The sequence below is a fragment of the Tursiops truncatus genome, chromosome 21, assembly GCF_011762595.2.
Source record: "Tursiops truncatus isolate mTurTru1 chromosome 21, mTurTru1.mat.Y, whole genome shotgun sequence".
NCBI lineage: Eukaryota > Metazoa > Chordata > Mammalia > Artiodactyla > Delphinidae > Tursiops > Tursiops truncatus.
The window spans coordinates 21731902-21755191 of record NC_047054.1 but is presented as its reverse complement, the minus strand read 5'-3'; positions in this window follow the sequence as shown (position 1 = coordinate 21755191).

Genomic DNA, 23290 nt, shown 5'->3' with positions numbered 1-23290 from the left:
AAGTGCCACTGGATGAAGATAGCACATTGACAACTGATTTGATAATAGATCAATGAAAGGGCACAGGCCAGTCAAAGCTGTGGATGGGGCCTCATTAATGGTCAACTGTAAAATTTCTTCCCATCACCCACCCATTTCCCCTTGTTGTTTTAATATTTTGGACCTGTCAGTACCTATTTGCAATCTCTGCTACCTCCAGCTGCCCAACAACTAGCTGATACTTCTGTTTATCCATCCCTCGCTGTCTCATTACCCTGCTGTGCCCTCTCACCTCGCACTTTGTAATATACTCAGTAAAGTTGCTCCCCTTCTGTTGATCATGGATGATGGCTGTGGAGGCTGAAAGAAGGTGAAACTGGTTCAGTGGCAAAGGAAGGACATGAGCGTTGTGTCAAAAGTTTGCAGTCCAAGGAGGAAAACAACTGCCCTTTTCGTAGAAACTCAGCTAAAATTCAAAATTTTAAATTCAAAAAAACCCACTGTATTTTTCTCTTCCCTGACCTGCCACTCCAATGTGGTATGTGGTGAGGACCATTCATTTTCCTCCCTTATTGATTCTGCCTTCTTCCTTGATAGAGAATCGTTGAATGATACCAGGCTAATGGCTGTCCAGAATAATGTTTTCCAGACTCTCTGGAAAACACTGTAGTTGATAAAGTTGCCTCCCACATGGGTGCAGGTTAACAACAATTCTGAAACTGCCCTGCATGTGTACTGGAATTGAACAATTAAGTAAATGGGTGTGGATGGTAGGAACCAGTTTTCTCACTGTTGAAGCAAGGGAAGTCAGCTATAATGATCAATATGGTAATGGATTTGAGTTGAAGATATCTGTATGAATTCATGTTTAGATTAATATAGATGCAAATGGTTACATAGAAATATTTATGGATATGTGTAAATACGTGGGTTAGTATATGTACATATAGTTTCTCTTTTAGCTGAGAAGCAAAAACATCCCAGTAACAGTCAGCATATTTATCATCCAGATCTTGATTTCTAATACCATCCTCCAATAAAAGGAACCGAGGCTTCTCAAGAAATGGCTAATCCGAGGACTGCGGCAGAAAATATGCAAGATGAGCCTGGAGCATCTTATAGAGCCAGAAATTAAAGAAGTGCTAAAAAAAAAAAAAAAATCCATAATGAAGGACTATGTTAAAGGGACAAGGACCCACCTGAAAGAGTCCCCAGTGGTCAAAGGTGGAAAAACTTGAGCAAGAAAAGAAATTAAAAAGTGTTGGATTATAACCCAAGTATATTTTAAAAACAAACCTTGAGTCCACACTGATATAGAAAATGACTGAATAAATAGAATCTTCAAATAGTTAGTGCAGATAGTCTGCCCTCAAGGAGGTGGATCATAGCTCCCTACTCTTTAAGTGTGAGCTGTGCATAGTGACTTCCTTCTGAAGAGTACAGAATGGAAAAGGGGAAAAAGAAGGCAAAGGGACCGTAAAGTTACCATAGGGAAATCTGACACATGTTACCTCAGCCAGGTGATTAAGGTTAACATCAACAATGATAACTCATGTTGATGGTATGTGCCCTTGACATGATATGATGAAAATGGCATTCTACCTCTGTGGTCTTCCTCTTAAGGATACTTAACACCCGTCTAATGAGAAAAAAACTAGACACATCTCAGTGGAGGGACATTCTACAAAATATTTAACAGTATTCCTCAAAACTGTCAAGTTCATCAAAAAGAAAGTCTGAGGGCTTCCCTGGTGGCACAGTGGTTGAGAGTCCGCCTGCCGATGCAGGGGACACGGGTTCGTGCCCCGGTCCGGAAAGATCCCCCATGCCGCGCAGCGGCTGGGCCCGTGAGCCATGGCCGCTGAGCCTGCGCGTCCGGAGCTTGTGCTCCGCAACGGGAGAGGCCACGACAGTGAGAGGCCCGCGTACCGCAAAAAAAAAAAAAAAGAAAAAATTCTGAGAATCTGTCACAGTCAGCAGAGGCCTAAGAAGATACAATGACTAAATGGAATGTCCTATCTTGGATGGGATCTTGGGACAAAAAAGACAGTAGATAAAAACTAAGGAAATCTGGAAATAAAATACAGATGTTAATAACAATGTATCAATATTGTAATGATAATGTAGCATTACATTATTGTAACAAGTGTATCATACTAATGTAAGATAATAATAATAGGGAAGACTGGGTGTGGGATATATGGAAACTGTGTATTCTTTGTAATTTTTCTGTAAATCTAAAACTGTTCTAAGATAACACTGTTGATTTTTAAGATAATGATATATGAAAAGTACTTGGCACTCTGTAAACATTCAGTATGTGTGTGTTGACCTGAGCTCATTGTATTATTGGTACAGTTCCCTAAACTGAGGGAACAAATGTCTTCCCTGTCCTGGGAATTCTGTGTAGTGAGCTAGCGTTACTGGGATTTCTCCAAATTCCTGTGGAGTTAGTTCTTCTTAGAGGGTGTATAGAACATGCTTTTATAAATTAAACAAGCAGCCTTTTTTTTTTTTTAAAGCATCTAGAGTCTGGAACAAATATGGACTTGAACACCAGAGAGTAGGGAGTGACATATGAGCACAAAGCTTATGTTGAAACTGACTCACTTCGCAGAAAATAAGAGTTGCAGTGAACTGACTGATTAGTCACACTCCCTGCTCTAATGGTGATTACAAAAGCCGAACTGTTTTTATGGGCGACACCCAATAAGCCAGACTAAACAGGAGGAATTAAGGGAGTATTTAAATAGGAGTGCTGAATGATGACACCAGCCTTGTAAATTTAGAGAACGTATACCAAATGCAAGCCCAGCAGCCTGGAGCCAAGTAGGGGAAAACAACTCTTTCAAAGAGCTTAGGTGATCGAGTGACAAGAGACCCAAGGTCCACAGCCAGTGATGGGAGAGAGGGATGCAGGAGCACAGGGTTCTGGAAGCACCCAGCAAGATGAACCACTGATAGAGACAGGGTCTCTAGTCCTGGCTCTTATAGGTCTAAGCTCGTGTGTTTTTTGGTGCTGATTTTTTTACAAAGCATTTCTTTTTCAGTAATTTTTTCCTCATTTAAATCCATTTTTCTGTGTTGCCTTTGTTGCCATTCACAGTTAAGCAATCCACATAAGTACCAAGTATGAGAAGTTGATAGAAAACAAATGGAAACCATATATGGGTGTGACCCTTCATAATGCTTTCATGATGGAGGGGTCTGCGGTTGTTAAATGTAACAACGAGTATGTTACCATAGGGTTCTGTTTTACTTGAAGCTGTAGGTATCAGAATGGGTAGAAAGATCCGGCATGAAAAACAAAATACATTTTTCTGCCAGTGAGAGTGATTGATGAAGAAGGCACAGAGTGTCCAAAATAAAAGTAGACACATTTTTAGTGGATTTTGTTTATTACTAAGAATGATTTTGGTGACAGTTTATATCATCCAAATGGCCACTTTGGTCCTGTGTGGCTCATGTAGCATGTCAAAATTTTGATTACTATAATTGTATCTCACATTTTTATAGCTTGTTACAATTTTAAGAAGTGTTTCATACACTTCATCCCAGTTGTTGTCACCTTGACATCGGTTTCATCTTAGTTCGAGGTAACTTAAATCTTAGATAAAGTAAAACTAGATCCTTCTAAGAAATAACCCCAGGATGAAGAATACTATAAGATATTTATAATAGTGTAATAGTTTTAAATATCTAGAAATACATAGAAATCTAGAGGCCATTACAAAGTCTTCTGGCTTTGCCTCCTTCCTGGAGTCCATTCTCAGGTCGTGTCAAGAGATCCATGAACCAAGGCTCTTCTACAAAAGTCTCCATCTTGGGTGCACTTCAGAAGCTTCCATAAGAAATCACAAAGCCACACCTCAGATCAAATAAATCAGTATCTCTGAGGGTAGGATCCAGGTATCAGTATTTGTAAAATTTCCAGGTGATTCTAAAATGCAGCCAGATTTGAGAACCACCGTCCCTATATAAAAAGGAACTTCCTGGGCTTCCCTGGTGGCGCAGTGGTTGAGAGTCCGCCTGCCGATGCAGGGGACACGGGTTCGTGCCCCTGTCCGGGAAGATCCCACATGCCGCGGAGCGGCTGGGCCCATGAGCCATGGCCGCTGAGCCTGCGCGTCCGCAACGGGAGAGGCCACAACAGTGAGAGGCCCGCGTACCGCAAAAAAAAAAAAAAAAAAAAAAGGAACTTCCTGATGGAAAATGAGGTCATGTGATCCTTCTGGCATATGGAATTTTGAGGTCCCATTATTTCTAATAATGTTTGAAGAATCAAAAGCAAACTTAGACTTCGAGTAAATCTTTTACAGACACTGCATAAAGAATTTTCCCCATGTTTGCAATAGATTTGGAATGGTGGAAGCATTTTATAATTAAATGAGGGATGGGCATAATTAAACTAATTAGTAGTTACTTACAGATCATGTATTTCTGCTAAGACAGCAACTTGCTTTGTGGGAATTACTGGCTACAGATTAAAGAACAAGATTGATTTATTTTTATCTATTTATTTATTTTTGGCTGCGTTGGGTCTTTGTTGCTGTGCGCAGCTTTCTCTGGTTGCGGTGAGCAGGAGCTACTCTTTGTTGCGGTGCGCGGGCTTCTCATTGTGGTGGCTTCTCTTGTTGTGGAGCACGGGCTCTCGGCACACAGGCTTCAGTAGCTGTGGCACACGGGCTCAGTAGTTGTGGCTCGCAGGCTCTAGAGCACAGACTCAGTAGTTGTGGCTCACGGGCTTAGTTGCTCCTCGGGACGTGGGATCTTCCCAAACCAGGGCTCGAACCCGTGTCCCCTGCACTGGTAGGCAGATTCTTAACCACTGTGCCACCAGGGAAGCCCCAAAGAGCAAGATCCTGAAAGAACATTTACAGTAGCTGAGTCACCTGCTGTCACAATAAACCAATTTCTTACCTGAGAGACTTTCAAATTCAGGAATAGTAAATGCTTTTAAATGAGTTGTAACAAGCAAGATACAGATAAATGACTCTTTAGAGTCAGGTGCGCAAGATTAAATATCCAAAATTCTCTAAATCTGTCTCTGACATTGACTCACTCATTGATCTTTTGGGATTTAGTTTTTTGTGCTTTCATTTTCCCAACTATAAAACAGAGTATTAACATCTGTTTCATGGAGGTATTAAAGAATTATTTATAATGCACTTTGAAGGTGAAAAATACATGTAATTAAATTCCATGAGAGTTCCCATGGAAGTTGCTGAAGATATGACTGAAGCTCATTGTTCAGGCTGGAAGTTAGACTCTCTTAAATGGGTGCCTTTTCAACTCTTTGTCCATTCATTGATTCAACAAATATTCAATTGTGACCTACCATGTGCCAAGGCTTAGATTACTCAGTGGTGAAAAAAATCCCCTGTCCTCATGAAGTTATAGTCCTGCGTGGGGAAATAGACAACAAACAACCAAACATATCCAGGTAGTGATAAGTAGTGCTTGAGGAGTGGGTAGGAGGAGATGGGTGAAGAGATAGAGAGTTAAAAAAGGTAGGAGTGTGGAGCCAATTTAGTTGGGGTGGTTAGAGAAGGTCTCTAGGGAAGGTAAGAAGAAAAATTGCGGAAAGGAATTTCATGCATATGTCTTAGGAGAGAGATTTCCAAATAGAGGGATTCATAAGTGGACAGTGTTCTGGATCTTCAAGAATAATGCAAAGGCTGTCACAACTGGGATGGAGTGAGGAGATTTATTTTAAATTAATATCAATCTATGCATCGAGTCAAAGTAATACTATACTTCTTTTCCAAGTATGTGATGATGGTTTACAGATCAGCATAGGAACTCCAAAAATATGGTTCTAAACATTCTTTTCTCTCTTTCCTTCCTTCTTTCCTCCCTCCCTCTTTCTTTCTTCCTTTCTTCCTTCCTTTCCTTTCTTTCTTTCATTTCTTTCATTCTTTTTCTCTTCCAGTTTTATTGAGATATAATTGACAACAGCACCATGTAAGTTTAAGGTGTACAGCATAATGATTTGATATAGATACATCATGCAATGATTATCACAGTAGGTTTAGTGAACATCCATCATCTCAAATATATACAAAATAACAGAAAAAATAGGTTATTATAAAATATTGGGTAGAGTTCCGTGTGCTATACAGTAAGTCCCTGTTGGTTATTTTCTGTTTCAAAATAACAGAAAAAGAAAAAAATATTTTTTTCCTTGTGATGAGAACTCTTAGGAATTACTCCCTTTAACAACTTTCATATATAATGAACAGTAGTGTTAATTATATTTATTATGTTGTACATTATATCCCTAGTACTTATTTATCTTATAACTGGACATTCTTTTCTTAGTCAAATATTTATTAGTACAAATATTCAGTTGTGACCAGTCTTATAACTGGACATTCTTTTCTTAGTCAAATATTTATTAGTACAAATATTCAGTTGTGACCAGTCTTATAACTGGACATTCTTTTCTTAGTCAAATATTTATTAGTACAAATATTCAGTTGTGACCAGTCTTATAACTGGACATTCTTTTCTTAGTCAAATATTTATTATTTTATTAAATAATAAAAGTATTTATCATTTTCTAGATTAAAAGAACAAATTTTGTTCTCAAGAAGTATACAATTTAGAGAATTATATACCTCAGTTTGCTCTTAGATGAAACTAAATTAAATTAGTATTAAGTCTATGTTAGTGTTTAGGCAGATTCTATGGTGATAGTACACCTTTTTTTTTTTTTTTTAATTCTAGCCAAGTTGCATAATAAGAAAAAAGTGAGTCCTAAAAAATAATGACACTGGAATTAGACTCCAAAGGACTACTTTTTATTTTCTCTATGATCTCAAATAAGTCACTATGTTTTTTTGATTAGGCTGAAGGATTATTCAGAAGAACACAGTGAATGCTTTCTAGAAGTTTGTATCTTGTAGAATATAGTACTGACAAACATATTAACATGTTTATAATCAGAATAATAAGAAAACATTTGAAAAATATTGAATATTTTAGGCAAACCGAAAGGTATAGATAATAATGTAATGCATAACAGATTTTGGTTAAAAATAATCTATAATCTATATTTGATTTCATTTATGTAAGGTTAACAGCAATGCATGTTTTGTTTTTTGGGTTTTTTTGGAGTATTTTCACAGGTTTTATTCTGTCAGCTTTCAACAGGGGTTCCACAAGCATTTTAAGTGGGAAAGTTCTTGGTGGGGAAGGACTGTCTGGCACATTGTAGGATATTAGATCCCGGGACCCTGCTCATTAAGTGCTAATTTGTAATAACCAAAAGCAGATAAGAAATGGTCTCATACATTGTCAAACACCGCCTGGAGGGATGTACCGCCCCTGGTTGGAAACCCTTGACAGTTGATAGTGGCAAATACTGCCTTGGGGCTGGAGGTGAGGATGCAAACTCTCCAGCCTCCTCTGAAGTCTCCAAAATCCAGACCCAGGGACCCAGGGCCTTCAGAGATGGCCTCCAACTAGTCAAGGTCCTCTCCTATGCTTTTTTTTTTTTAATTTTATTTATTTTTTTAATAAGCAGGTTCTTATTTTTTTTAATTTTTATTTATATTTATTTTTGGCTGTGTTGGGTCTTCATTTCTGTGCGAGGGCGTTCTCTATTTGTGGCTAGCGGGGGCCACTCTTCATCGCGGTGCGTGGGCCTCTCACTGTCGCGGCCTCTCTTGTTGCGGAGCACAGGCTCCAGACACGCAGGCTCAGTAGTTGTGGCTCATGGGCCTAGTTGCTCCGCGGCACGTGGGATCCTCCCAGACCAGGGCTCGAACCCGTGTCCCCTGCATTGGCAGGCAGATTCTTAACCACTGCGCCACCAGGGTAGCCCGCAGGTTCTTACTAGTCATCCGTTTTATACACATCAGTGTATACATGTCAATCCCAATCTCCCAATTCATCACACCACTATCCCCACCTGCCGCTGCTTTCCCCCCTTGGTGTCCATACGTTTGTTCTCTACATCTGTGTCTCAATTTCTGCCTTGCAAACCGGTTCATCTGTACCATTTTTCTAGGTTCCACATATATGCATTAATATGCGATATTTGTTTTTCTCTTTCTGACTTCACTCTGTATGACAGTCTCTAGATTCATCCACGTCAGCAATGCATGTTTAAATAGCCTTGGTCTTCTTTTTTTCTTTTTTAAAAATTTAATCAACTCATAGCCAAAACTGTATCCTCTATACCCAAATGATAGCTATCATATCATTTTTTAAAATTTATTTTATTATTTTTTTATTGTCTTCTCTTTTTATTTATTTATTTTATTTTTTGCTGCATTGGGTCTTCGTTGCTGCACGCGGGCTTTCTCTAGTTGTGGCGAGCAGGGGCTAGTCTTCATTGGGGTGCGTGGGCTTCTCATTGCCGTGGCTTCTCTTGTTGTGGAGTGCGGCCTCTAGGTGCGTGGGCTTCAGTAGTTGTGGCGCACGGGCTTAGTTGCTCCGTGGCATGTGGGATCTTCCCGGAACAGGGCTTGAACCCGTGTCCCCTGCATTGGCAGGGAGATTCTTAACCACTGCACCACCAGGGAAGTCACTATCATATAATTTTATCTGTAAATATTTCATTATGTACCTCGAAAAGATAGTCTTAGAAAAAAAACACTGAACAATGCTTCCTTTGTACCATTGTATATCTAGTCAGTGTTCAAATTTCCCTTATTGTCTCATAATTTTTAAAAATTCAATGGATTTTTAAAATTTGCGGTAAAATATGCATAACAAAATTTACCATTTTAATCATTTTTAAGTGTACAGTTCAGTGGTATTAGTCCATTCACATTGTTATGTAATCATCACCACCATCCACCTCCAGAACTTTTTCATTTTCCCAAACTGAAATTACAAACCCAGTAAACAATAACCCCTAATTCCTCCCCCAGAAGTATGACAACCACCACCCTACCTTCTGTCTCTATGAGTCTGAATACTCTAGGTCTCTCATAGAATTGGAATCATACAGTATTTGTCCTTCTGTGACTGGGTTATTTCACTGAGCATAACGTCTTCAAGGTTCAGCCATGTTGTAGCATGTGTCAGAATTTCCTTTCTTTTTAAGGCTGAATAATATTTCATTGTATGTATAGATCACGTTTTGTTTATCTGGTTGTCTCATAATTCTTTTTAACTGTTTTATTTCCAGCTTTATTTACAAATTCACTGGATTCTTTGGGGGCAAAAGGACACATAGAATATGTGGTAGTGTTACTTTTCAAAACCCAAAGAGATGAGGAATCTAAGAATCAAATGACAGAACATAAAGCCTTTGTAAGACCTTTTTAGGAGCTCCAACAATCCAAAGTCAACCACTTCAAAAATAAAAACAAACTGCTTGGGAATTTGTTTTTCCTGCTTAGGACTTGGTGCTTTCAGTGCCGTGGGCTGGGGTTCAATCCCCAGTAGGGGAACTAAGATCCAGAGCGGCCAAAAAACAAAAAACCAACAAACAAAAACAAAAAAAACCTGCTTTCCACAGGGCCAGGCTGTTCTTTTGTTGTTTAGTGAATATGGTATCCGCCCCACAGTAAGACATCATTGTGGAGTGCTCTGAACCAGAGAGACTAGCTCTGTGTGCCCAGCTTGGCTGGTCGGGAAAGAGGACTGTGCTCTGGCATGTTGATTCTGTGCCCCTGGCAGAGACGCTGCACTGTTTGTTCCCGGACAGAATTTCCCAACACATCTGAAGTCAGCTTGTAGAGCAACAAGATGCTATGAGCCTGCACCATCATTAAGCCACTTCTAATGCAGTCTCTTGAAAGACTATGTAAATGGCAGAGAGTCGAATGGGAATAGATATCTTCCATTATTGATGTCAAGCAGGGAATGAAAATCTGAAGATTCTGAACTCATTGTAGTTAATTATATGTTGTGGGGTTGGGATGTTGGAATCACAGTTCTAGGGCTTCCCAACTTCTTTGCAACCTACTCTTTAAAAATATTATCCTAAGGTCAACATCAGGATCATACAGAGATAACACTGTGTAAAAGTTTTCTTAACATGTATGAAATTTAAAATATTTTAATTACATCAACTAAACCAGCAAACTGTGTAATTGCAAAATTTCTACCATTGATGTGAAATATAATTGATGGTTAACTTTTTAAAATTGAAGTATAGCTGATTTACAACACTATTAGTTTCAGGTGTACAGCAAAGTGATTCAGTCATATATATATTTTTTTCTTTATATATTCTTTTTCAGATCTTTTACCTTATAGGTTATTATAAAATATTGGGTAGAGTTCCATGTGCTATACAGTAGGTCCCTGTTGGTTATCTATTTTATAAACAGTAGTATATATTTGTTAAGCCCAAACTCCTAATTTATCTCTCCTCCCACTTTCCCCTTTGGTAACCATAAGTTTGTTTTCTATGTCTGTGGGTTTATTTCTGTTTTGTATATAAGTTCATTTGTATCATTTTTTTGTTGTTTTAATAAGTTTTCTGCATTTTGTTCTCGTGCGGCTACATATATATACACACCCCTGTCACAAAATGCCTTACACATGAGAGGAAATAATAATATTCACTTCATATTCCACTATTGGGGGAAATAATAATATTCACCAATTTGAAATCTAAGTAAACCAAGCATGGTATAAAATAAAGTTCTCTAATTAGGTAAAAGCACTATCTAAAATATGCATAAATGGAGAATCATGGAATATTAATGTTGAATGGAATTTAGAGATTGTATAACTCAGGGTGCTGTAATCTCTTTGGATACATGAATTGAGAATCCAGTGAAAGCTATGGATCTTGTCTCTCAAAAAATGCATATAATTTTGCTTATAATTTCACATATTCATGGACCTTCTGATGCCTCAGTTAAGCATCTGATGTAATTCAAGTCCTTCCTTTTATGCTTAATGGAATTGAGAGTCATGGTGACTATGTGACTTGTAGCCAACAGCTACAGAGTGAGAGAGGGTAGAGAGTTCACTCTAGTTAAAAACTATTTTTACTATCCTGGTTATGAAATTGCTAAGCAAGCGATTGATGTGAAATTCCTAAACAAAGTCCCATTGGCCCCAAGGTATCTCCCAGCCAGCTTCTAACAGTGCCTTAAATTCTTGCACGTGTGGGTTTCAGGTAATATACAGTCAGCCCTTGGTATCCGAGGCGGAATTGGTTCCAGGACCCCCATGCATAACAAAATCTGTGGATGCTCAGGTCCCTTATATTAAATAGTGTAGTATTTGCAAATAACATACACACATTCTCCACGCTACGTAAATAATAGCCTGCACGTGACAAATTCAGGTTTTGCTTTTGGGAACTTACTGAAATCTTTTTTCCTGAACGTTGTCGATACGCATTTGGTTGAATCCTCAGATGTGGAACCTGAGGATAGGGAAAGCCTGACTGCACTTGTACTAACAAGGACAAGACATTAAGCACTGCCCTGCATTCAAATGCCAGGTGAAGGCACCCAGAGGATAACAGGGGTCACTAGCCCAGACTCTCTTTCTCTCCTGCTGAATTCTCCTTTGAGACTCTTGGTCTCCTTATCTGCTGTTGACTTTGATGCCTTTATGCATTTGCCTACTTTTCCAACTGACCAGCTCTGCAGAACATGGAGGAGGAGGGGCTAGAGAAATATGGTGTCAAAAAAAAAAAAAAAGAAGAAGAAGAAGAAGGGTGGGGCAGAAAACTCTATCAGTCTTAAAGTTAAGCAAAGGCAGCATTTTCAGAAATACAACTGATTCAAAATTTTTTTGTAGCTAGAAGTGAGAGTTCTGGAAATGTTTTCTATTAAATTACTAGGCAACGTATTCTAAACATTGTTGAAATGTATTTAAAAATCCCCAGTTTTACGAGTCTCATGCAATTAACTTGGAGAAATCGCACATGCTGAATAAGGTTGCGTTAAGGGCAAGAAGGAAGCTTAGATCCATATTCCAGGAAAGCGGGGGATTTCCTTGTGAACATATTTGCTCTCAAACAAATCACAAATTGAAATATAGAAATATAACCTTAACTGTAACTTAAATATAACAAGCACTTTTTGTGATTGCTTGAGCAAAATACATGTACTTTTTGGCATGACTTTCTTTTGAAATATAACTTATTCTGATGACAAAGATAATACCTATTACAGAAAATTCGGAAAACAAAAAAGAAAAGAAAAATTGTGATTCCAGCAAGTACAGATAACAACTACTGACAATTTGATGTACTTTTTGTGATATTTTCAGGCTTTATTCTGTGAGGGTCCATTTATACCACTCCCCCACCACACACACACACACACACACACACACACACACACACACACACACACACACACACACACACATATACATACAGGTATTGTAATCGAGCAGAGAAGAGCCCTAAGGGGCCTTCCTGCCCCCTGCCCGCCCACCCTTGTCCTCCTCTGCCTGCCTCTTGTTTGTGGAAGAACTTTAGCCTCCTAGGCCTTTGCCCAGTTCCAAAGAATAAATTTAATTACAGAAGTGAGAAAATGCAGAAACAAAGGAAAACAGTCAAGCAAGACAAAATAGTAATAGTTTAGCCATTGAAGTCAGTGACCTTTAGTTCCTCCTCAAGGGCTATAGATCGTATTCTGAGCCAAATCCTTTGAGCTGTTTCACAGATACTGAAACCCCCACCAGGTGGAAGAAGTTAACTGCTTGTTGACCACAAGCACCTAGACCCCAGACCAGTTGGAACCAGAAAGTTGATAATGTTGACTCCAGATTACCTCATCACCAACCTAACAGAAGAATGTCCATGAGCTGATCACGTACCCCACAACCCTCTCCCTCACCCTGTCTTTTTCAGGGAAAAAACATTTCCCTGAAACCCATCAGCAAGTTCAGGCCATCTGAGCACTAGCTGCCTGGACTGCTTGCTTGGCCCTGCAGTAAACGCTGCACTTTCCTTCACCTCAATGCGGTGTCAGTAGATTCGCTTTACTTGGGAGCAGACCCACGTGTGGTTCGGTAATAGTGTGTGTGTATGTATTTACATCAACGTGAGGTTAGGCTTTATATGGAGAAGTGTATATTTTCAACAAATGTTAAGACATAGGTATTTTTTTAAGTTCTTAAATTTTCTTGGAAAGCAATTTTTAATGGCTACATAGATTCTATGATATAGGATGCCAACATTTACTTAACCATTATTCCACTGCTGGAAATCAGGATGTTTTTCGTTTTCCCCACTGAATATCCTTGAATAGATCTTTGGGAGCATATCTATCTTTAGAACAATTCCCAGGAGTAGAACATTTCTTTAGGATTTTGCTGCATATTATTAAATGCCCTGCATGAAGCTGTACCAATACATTCTTAGCTGTAATACCTGAGGATGCCCCATTTCCTTATTCTTCTACTAATATCGCATGTTAAAACATTTTTTCTTTTTTTGCTTTTACTTTTTATTGTATCTATATGAGAAGATGGATGCGAACTAAACTTATTAAACCTTAAACTTATAGAGTTATGTATGTAAATTGTATCTCAACGAAACTGGAAAAAATAATGATATATATATTCTATGCCAATTTTATAGGCTAAATATGGCATCCTATTTTAATTTGCATTACTTTGATTACTCTGGAGATTAAACTTTTTAAAATATATTCATTACCTATTTGTATTTCTTCTAATGTAAACTATTTTCTTTGCCTGTTTTTTTTTATGTTATTCATCATTTGCAAACTGATTTGTAGGAATTCCTTATATATCTTGAATATAAACCCTATGTTGTATGCATTGAAACTATTTCCCATTTGTCATTTTCTTTAGCTTATGTTGGCACTTTTTTCCTCCAGTGTATAATATCATGAAATGTCACCTGTGCTCCCAAATTGATTTGAGCTGAACTGCTTTACAATGGGGACAGGCCTCACCATATTTACCTGTTGGGATAAATGGTGGGGTTGGAGCACATAGAGGATTTGGGGAGTTAAAGCTGGAGTTCGGGGATTGAAGTCCTTAGTGCATCTGGTTTTTCCCAGATATTCCCATTCTAATTGCCGAGATTATACATTTTCTCAATAAACACACCAATTTTAGTTTTAAAAACGATCACAATACGGAATCTACTTGTATTGATCTGTGTCTTTTTAGATGCTTTTTAGATGGACTTTGAGCAGTTAGATGTCTGGCTTTGGTCAGAAAGGATCTTGGTACCCACTTGGATTCCAACTCTGCTTTTCTGTCTGCTTTTGGTTGGGTAGCCTTGGCCTCAGACCTCTCTCCTTCTTGCTCTCATTTTACTTCCTTGAAAGGCTGCAAGAACAGAACACAGTTTATCATCCTCTCTTTTGTTTCTAGGACTACCCACTTCTCACCCCATCTGCTTTGACAACCGTTTTCTTAGATGGTCTGTAACTTGCAAACTCACTTCCAGAAAACAATTTCTATGCTAGGAGTGTTTTCCATTTCAAGGAAGAGAAGCCAATTCAAGGGTACTGTAGCAAAAGCAGGGGATTTATTATAAGTCTTTAGGGCAAGGAATGTAGCTAAGACTCAAGAATACCAGGCAAGAAACCAAAATGTTGGAAAACCAAGAAATATGATCTCTTGCTAAATCTGCAATCATTTCACATCTACCTTTTTCTTTCTTGGTGAATGGATTTCCTCTGCTCCCAAGTCCCTCTGATAGGCTAAGACAGCAGCTCATGATTTCCAATTTAACACCTGGATCCACAGAACGACTGACTTTTCTACTTTCAGTCCTGAGAGGTAGCAGAATATATCACCCCAGAATATGCCACTTTGGCATAGCAATTATTTTGAGCTGAAGGCAGTTGAGAAGAAATGGATACAAGAAAAGCTCCATCTTCCCCCATTTGTCTAAAAGGAGGACACATATTTACAAAGGCGTCCCTCCTCCCTTCTCTACCGGGAAGGACAAAGGTTAATCCCTGGAGACAACTTTAGACCCTTGTCAATGGAGAAGGCAATGACTTAAATGTTCATAACCCACTCCCCCATCACCCCCAAGACTGGTCTGCCCCATATCTCTCTTATGTCTTTCAGTTGCAGATGTTATATAAGCCAGAGTTCTAAGACACCATTTTGAATGACTCATTTTCCGCTGGGTATCTCCCGTGTATACATGAGGTACACATGTTAATAAACTTCTGTTTGCTTTTCTCTTGTTACTCTGTCTTTTATTACAGGGGTCTCAGCTAAGAACTCAGAGTCAGAGGGGAAATTATTCTTCCTCCCCTACAAAGCTAAACTGCTAGGATAAAGCTCCAATAATCTTTTCGGCTTTACTTTGGGGCACATTGTCATTTAATTTGTACATCATGTTAAACTTGTTTAAACAAAAACTTATTTTTTAAAAAACCAAAGTAAGAAAAAAAAGAACAATAAGTTTAGTATTCTGCCCTAGAACATTACCCAAACTCCTAATACAATATGTAAACTTAATACTCTTTGTTTTGAAAATGTAAATTAAGTGTTAATATAACTGTATTCAAGAACCACAAGACCATGGAACAGTATCACCTTACAGAGGAAGGGAAAGGCTTTCTTTCTTTTTTTTTTTTTTTTTTTTGTGTGGTACGCGGGCCCCCACTGTTGTGGCCTCTCCCGTTGCGGAGCACAGGCTCCGGACGCGCAGCTTAGCGGCCATGGCTCACGGGCCTAGCCTCCCCGTGGCATGTGGGATCTTCCCGGACCAGGGCACAAACCCGTATCTCCTGCATCGGCAGGCGGACTCTCAACCACTGCGCCACCAGGAAAGCCGGGAAAGGCTTTCTTAAATTCTTCTTTAGCATCTGAAGAGCCATTGTGGTGCGGGAACAAAGGAGCAAAACTCAGGCATCTGCTAGACTTCCATCAAATCCTCTGAGAATTTTGAAATAGACAATATCTTTTTAACTGATGGGAGATCCACAGCTTCTGAAGACTGTCTTAGTCAACAGAAGACAATGTTTTATTTTTATACCTCGGCAAAGACAACAGAGAAAAGAAGCCTTCTCAAATTATCTTGTATCCAGGCACCGTGCACAGTCTTACATAAATATGTGTTGAATTAATAATGAAGTTATGACCAGCTGTGATCCTTGTGTTATGACACACCATTATTCCAAAGCATCTCACCATTTCATGGGATGAAGTGGAGCAGGTAGGGAGTCAGGTTTTATTGTTCTGTTACACAGAAGGGTAAACAGAAACTCTTTTTTTAAAATACAAAAGTAATAAAGTATCAGGAAGAACATAAATGGTAACTTTGGCTTTCTTGTCTTTTAATAAATACATGGCTTTATTATAAACATCATCAAAATTACAGTTTTTTGGGAGGACTTCACATTTGTGATGCTGTGCTGTGCTTTATGATACGTATTATACTATGTCACGGTAGACTTTGTTTCTATCTTAGAAATACAGTGTTTCTCAAGGAGGAGGCAACATCCCAGGTGTCATTTATTTAAAAGCTAGCCCTTAAGTAAATTTGTTTTTTAAAATGGGAAATATTTTGTAAAACTGTGCAGACAAAAGCAAGTTCTGAAACCATTTGTCTCACTGTCACCAAATCTCATGAAAAAACATTTCAGACTAGTAACTAAGACTCCACTGCCCGGGCTACACAGCTTGTACACTGCACACACCACCCTTGGAGGGAGGGACCAGAAGCTGAAACCACCTGATTCTCACAGGTCTGCTGGGGGTGCTGCCTTGGTCCCCTTTCACAAAGGCACACGTGGGCCCCTTTCACAAAAAATGAACTGTATGGTGGCTCCCTGCCCATGGCTTACCTTTAACCTTAGGCACAAAAGTGCGGGTGGGGAGGGCTTCCCTGGTGGCACAGTGGTTGAGAGTCTGCCTGCCGATGCAGGGGCACGGGTTCGTGCCCCGATCCAGGAAGATCCCCCATGCCGCAGAGCGGCTGGGCCCGTGAGCCATGGCCGCTGAGCCTGTGCGTCCGGAGCCTGTGCTCCGCAATGGGAGAGACCACAACAGTGAAAGGCCCGTGTACCGCAAAAAAAAAATTAATAAATAAAAAAATGCAAGTGGGGAAACGACCTGTCTGCTCCCCAGCCTCCCTACCCCTTCCTCCTGCACAGGGCCGCATCTCAAAGCGCCAAGTGAGCTATAGTTAGCTTCGTTTGTCCTAACTACTTAACAGATGTTTTTCATTTATCCTTCACTGGAATGATTTTCCTCCATTTTCTCATAAAGAGGATGTTTGCACCAGGATTGGGACTGAGAATGGTGGAGGGTGACGTGAGGGGCTCGGGGAGAATGCTATTTACAGACCCTCAGGGCGAGTTCTGGAATTCTAGGTGACACTGCTGCAAATCCTTTGGCTTTCAGTGAAATCGCCTAGATCCTGCAGAACATCTTCAGCTGAAAGTACTTCCAACGGATGCTAAAAATACATTGCAGTTTATTTTCCTCAGTAGGGAGCATATGTGTTCCCACTTGACCTGGAAACACAAAGAGATCCAATGTTAAATTTAATGCTGCCCATTCCAAGATAAATCTGTTTTCTGGAGAGCAAGGGAAAGAAAAAACAACAGACATATTGGTATGATTTTGCCTTTGCTCTCTGGGGGAGTCAGTGCCTTGAACACATTTTTTATGTTCCCTGTTGGTAGTTAAATGACCACTCTCAGACTTCTTAGCTATTGCTGATATAAACTGGCTTGCATTCAAATCAGATGGTGAGTCCAAAGCAGATTTATTAAATTTAGGGAAAGCGGGGTGAGGAGTTTGATTTTTTTTTTACCTAAACAAAAATGTCAGATTCTTTGTATCTAATCTTAGATTGATAATTTAGCCTTCCATCTTCTTCTTTCTTTCTTTTAATGCTCTTCTCAAAAGACAACCTGAAGTGCCCTCTAATTGAAGTATAGATTTTATGGACATTTGTATTAAATCCTTTCTCTCTAAAACAAAAAGCAAACAGACCAAATACAACTTATCTACAGATGGCATAGAAATTCTGTTTCCTGCTGTAACATTTAATAACATGTTCAATCCAGTTCTTGTAGTTTGGGGATACCGTTTGTTTAGAGCTTTTGGTTGCCCAATATGACATTCTTTAATATTGTAAGAGCAAAGTTCAATTTTTACTGAAGAGGAAGTCTCAGCCCTGCTCTCCAGCTGGTACCACACTCCGGAGCTTAAAATACACAGTCTGCTGACAGAGAACTAAGACCCATTCCCCTCCCCCCACACCCCCGTCCAACCCCCGCCCCCCAAGAAATAGCACAGCAATTAAACATGAGCTTTGGACTCTGCCTTTTTTTGAGTCTGCATTCTGCCACTCAATAGTTCTGCCTTCACTTTTCTCCATCTGTAAAAGGAGGATAACGATGGGACCTGCTGTTCAAGGCTGTTGTGAAGGTTAAATGAAATACTGTGTGAAAAGCATGCAGCATCTTGCCTGAGTGCGTAGAAAACCTTGAATCCATATTAGCTATTATTACCGGTGATGATTCTTAGATACCCTGGTTAGTTGTGCCCAATATCAAAGAGTTAACTGACACCACCTCGAAGATCCACTTCCTGAACTGTCCCTCATCAGTTCATTTTTTTAAATTAATTAATTAATTTATTTTTATTTTTGGCTGCATTGGGTCTTTGTTGCTGCACTTGGGCTTTCTCTAGTTGCCGGGAGCGGGGGCTACTCTTCGTTGCGGTGCGTGGGCTTCTCGTTGTGGTGGCTTCTCTTGTTGCGGAGCACGGGCTCTAGGCACGCAGGCTTCCGTAGTTGTGGCATGTGGGCTCAGCAGTTGTGGCTCGCAGGCTTAGTTGCTCCGTGGCATGTGGGATCTTCCCAGACCAGGGCCCGAACCTGTGTCCCCTGCATTGGCAGGCGGATTCCTAACCACTGCGCCACCAGGGAAGCCCCCCCGCCCCCCCGCCCCCCCGCATCAATTCTTAAGGCTTGATTTCTATCCAAGAAGGGTGTGGTCTGATGAAAATCATGGAGATGGATTTTCTCTTACTTACCTTTAACCACATAGTAAGGAGCATTTTTCTTATTGTTTATTTAAAGCAAAATATTCACTGGATCTAAAATTATAAGAAAGGAGAAATATGAGAAGCCCTTTTATTATTTTCATGATAAAGGCAGCATATACTGAGCCTCTCCAGACTTCAAGGAGACAACTAAGTAAATTTTCTCATGAAATGTTGTAGCCCACCCTCGGGTCTCATTTACACTGCAGGCTTAAGGAATAGCCACATTTCCTTTTGAGACTAGATGGGTAGTTTTGATACTCTAAAGTTAGTTAGAACCTCAAGCCCATGGATGTCCTCTCTGATAAGTAGTAAGCATTTACAGGCATACCTCAGAGATGCTGTGGGTTCAGTTCCAGACCACGGCAATAAAGCGAATATCACACGCATTTTTTGGTTTCCCAACACATATAAAGTTATGTTTACACGATACTGTAGTCTTTTAAGTGTGCATAGCATTATGTATAAAAAAACAATGAATGTACCATAATTAAAAAATACTTTATTGCTAAAAATGCTAAGCATCATCTGAGCCTTCAGCAAGTCTTAATCATTTTGCTGGTGGAGGGTCTTGCCTCGATGCTGATGCTGCTGACTGATCAGGGTGGTGGCTACTGAAGGCTGGGATGGCCGTGACAATTTCTTATAAGACAGTGATGAAGTTCATCACACCGATCGACTCTGCGTTTCACTTAAACACTTAGAGGCCATTTTAAGGCTAGTAACTGGCCTAATTTCAATATTACTGTGTTTCAGGGAGGCCTGAGGAGAGGGAGACAGGGGAAGGGCTGGTCATTGGAGCAGTCAGAACACACACATTTATTGTCTACCATCATATATGAGCGCGGTTCATGCCCCCAAACACAAGAGTAACACCAAAGATCACTGATCACAGATCACCATAACAAATATAATAATGAAAAAGTTTGAAATAGTGCAAGAATTACCAAAATTTGACACACAGACATGAAGTGAACAAATGCTGTAGGAAAAATGGCGCTGATAGACTTGCTCAAGGCAAGGTTGCCACAAACGTTCAATTTGTAAAAAACACAATGTCTGTGATGCACAATAAAGTGAAGTGCAATAAAATGAGGTCAGCCTAAGTAAATACATAAGTAAATAAATCAGAACTATTTTGAAAGTCTAAAGTAGCTGAAGTAAGTTAAAGTCCTGCATTTCTGGGAAGCTATGTTTTCTGAACTCTTGAAAGGTAAAGGGAGAGCAAGATAAAGACCAAGTAGGTTAACTAACTGTACTAGTTTCCTAGGATTGCCCTGGTTTTAGGTGCAGAATGTCTCCTGTCCTGGGAAACCCCTCAGTCTTGTGCACGCTGGGACAGTTGGTCACCCTAAAATAAAGACTTACGTTGTGGTTGATGAAATTAAAATTCAGTGGAAAGGGTACTTATATATTATTTTCCAAATTATATATCTTTAATATAAATGGAGTAATATAAATAAAAACAGAAAAAGCATAATGACCAAATACTCTCCTAAGAAGCTATCCATATATAGGCAAATCCTGGACAGTCTGTCCATGCAGTTATAGAGGTTCATTTGGTAGCACTTATTCTAATTGCAAACTTTTTTCCTACAAGGAAATAATTAGCCTTTATAGGGTTCTTTTGGAAATCCCAAACTTTAGCATGACACCAGATATCCTACAGGCTGACAAAGGAGAAAGTTTCCAAAGGAAATTGCTTAACATTTTCAACGATGGGAGGTCAAAAAAGGGAAAAGGGTGAGGTGACCTTCCAGAGAACAGTGCTGCTGGCACAGTGGGGACAGAAGCCAGATTACTGGGCCCAAGGAGGGACCCAGCAGCGGAGAGGCTCCAGACGGCCTGAGACCACTTCTGTAAGATGTCAGGGAAAGGAAGTAAACCAATGAGCCAGTAGCTAGGGGGCAAGAAAAACGTCTGTCAAGGTGGAGGAAAGTCTAGTGTGCTGAAGACAGAACAAAAGAAACCAGGGATGGAAAGCTTACTTGGAGCTTGTTGCTACCAAGAGCAGAGGACTCCTGCCACCTGGGCCATTCAGACTGTTATCGAGAAATATTTTAATGGAAGACTCTGGCCCACGTGTCCAGGACCCTCCCTTCTAGCTAGCCACATCTTTTAAGGCCCAGCTCAAGACCTGGCCTCTATACATGTGCTTTCCCACTCCTTTAAATGACTTTTGCCGTTGCAGAGGGTCTGGACTCTAGGAGCAAGCCAGTTGCAATCATACGGCAGCAGCTAAAATGAAAACAGTGTCAGAATAATAAAAATAGGATAAACGTAAAGGTTTTGGAAAGTTTATAGCTTGGGTCCATGACATTGGGTAAACATCCAAGACAAGAAAACCTTTTTTTATTTTTTAATAAAGAAAAGACTGACATTTTATTATATCAAAATTAAGAACTTTCTTTTTTTTTAGAAAGATAAATTTATGTATTTTTATTGTCCTTCTTTTCTCAATAAAAGGTAGCCTTCTAAAAAAAATTAAGAACTTTCTTACATCAAAAAAATTTTTAGGGCTTCCCTGGTGGCGCAGTGGTTGAGAGTCCGCCTGCCGATGCAGGGGACACGGGTTCGTGCCCTGGTCTGGGAGGATCCTACATGCCGCGGAGCGGCTGGGCCCCTGAGCCATGGCCGCTGAGCCTGCGCGACCAGAGCCTGTGCTCCGCAACGGGAGAGGCCACAGCAGCGAGAGGCCCGCGTACCACAAAAAAAAAAATTTTTTTAAGAAAATGAAAAGACACTCTTAGTAAAGTTGGCATAAACACAGCAAGGGATTAATAACAAGAACACATAAAGAACTCTCATAAATCAATAAGAAAAGCAAAAGAAAAATGGGCAAAGATTTTTACAGAAGAATAAGCACCAACAAAAATACAAAGAGATGTTCAACCTCATTAACGATGAGGGCCATGCAAATGAGATACCATTTTATGGAATTCAATTGGCAAAAACTTAGAAGTCTAACGTGTTAGAAAGACTTCGAAGCAACAGTATCTTTTATACGTAAGACAAGAAAACCTTGAATAATCAGAGTCCCTATTCTCCAAACTGAGATTGTTTTTAGCTTTTAGGAAAACTCCAACACACGCAGGGCCACTTAACATTGGCAGGGTCTGGGGCAAGAGCACAAATGGAGGCCCATCTACCATACACCTAATCTTTAAATGTGCTACATCAGGCCAATAAGTGTGGCTCACCCACACCCCTTTCATCCTAACCTGGGCTCTGTGAGGAACCTGTGGGCTCACAGGAGCAATCAAGCTCCAGCCACACCCTGGAGGCCCAGGGATGTCCACATCAGCAACTCCTGAATGACTATGAAATACTGCCCACCTTCTCCAAGCAGGCTTCAGGCTGTTTGCACTGGGAATTTAGGGTCCTTCACACCAAGTGTGTTCCAGAAGGCCGAGGGGGCATATCCATTAACCCCTTGGCCCATCAGAAACTTTACCACGAGGGGTGTGGTGTCGCAAGAGGAGGACCAGCTTGTGTGCCGAGGCCAGGATCCTTCTTGCCTGAGTTTAACAAACATACTGGACACATTATCATTTTCCAGTTATATTTTATCACTGCATTCTCTGACTTTCAAATAACTCTTGGACAAGACTTTACAATAAGGCTTCCCACAATATTGACTGTAACAGCTCAAGCAGGCTGAACAGCCCAGAAAGAATGTTCCTGCTGAGCAAACTCAAACACAGCAGGCTTCGGTGCTCCAGTGAGAGGCCCCAAACGGGGTGTTCTCTGGTCCTACCCAGATAAAGCAAATTACAGATTATCTCCTGGCAAAGGAAAAGCAGAGTTTTTAAATACATTTGAGATGGAAATATAATCTTCTGACAGCTTCTGAAAGGGAGCAGTTTAGCCTGGGTTATTTAGGTCAAACCCAAACCACTTCAGTTTACCCTACGTGGGGTAGGGAGCTGATGCCTTCTCCAGTCTTCTTCCCCAGGAACTAAAGCCTGGAGGAGGTGGCGTCTGACTCAAGAATACCTTGAAGGTGATGCTCTCAGGGGAGTAACCCCACAAGGGGAGTTAGCACACCTGGTTCTTCTCTTCACCTGGCTGGTCAGTTGGGAGGTTGCTTCTTCTGGGCCTGTTGCCACCGCTGAGAATAATAGGGCCGGCCTAGATGATTTAGAATTTTCCTTGGGGCAGGAGGGTCTGGGGAACCCTTGAGCAATTTGATCTTCTAGGAAGCCCTGCAGGGTGAACACAGCTCACCTGTACCCTGTTAACGTACTTGGAATATCTGGGATTCACCTGGCCCCGGGAGCGTCCTCCAGTTACAGGATGTACCATCCCAGGCTGGATAACCATCACTGGGGCATATTTCCAGCTTGAGGTGCTCAGTCACTCTCTTTGAAGAGGC